The sequence below is a fragment of the Seriola lalandi genome, unplaced genomic scaffold (assembly GCF_002814215.2).
Source record: "Seriola lalandi dorsalis isolate HSWRI2012SDOR001 ecotype SW California unplaced genomic scaffold, Sedor1 jcf7180002054907, whole genome shotgun sequence".
Classification (NCBI taxonomy): domain Eukaryota; kingdom Metazoa; phylum Chordata; class Actinopteri; order Carangiformes; family Carangidae; genus Seriola; species Seriola lalandi.
In genome coordinates this window covers 985,677-986,064 of record NW_019525459.1, presented here as the reverse complement: position 1 = coordinate 986,064, position 388 = coordinate 985,677, and the positions used below count along the sequence as shown (strand labels likewise).

The window sequence follows — 388 nt, the reverse complement described above, 5'->3', positions numbered from 1 at the left end:
TGTCAGATGAGGCAGCAAGATCCAGTCAGTGGATTTGGATGAGAAGGAGTAATGGTAGCTGGGGGCCCAGCAGGGGGAGCACTTAGGGTAGATAGACTCTTAGGAGAAGCAAGGAAGAAATCCAGGAAGAGGAAGTGTTTTTAAGTGGGGGTGTGGCCTGTGTGAGCCTCTTTGAGACCATGCGGTTAGTCCAGGTGAGGTGGCCTGTATTGTTTGCTTGTATCGAATTGATTTGTAGTGTGTCTGTGGCTGTTTAGGTGAGTTTGTTTGTTTTAGGTGAGTTGCATGGTGTGGTGTTGAAGAATAGGGGGGGATGTAGAGCACAGCCTAATCCGGCGGGGGAGAGTTTAGCTCAAAAAGGCTTCTCTCCTTGACTCTGCCTCCTTCA

General features: G+C 49.5%; 1 protein-coding gene across 1 annotated transcript in view; it reads left to right on the top strand.

Annotated features, from left to right (window-relative positions):
* Positions 1-388, top strand: part of pcca (propionyl-CoA carboxylase subunit alpha) — a 33,230-nt gene that overhangs the window by 14,956 nt on the left and 17,886 nt on the right. The window lies entirely within an intron of this gene.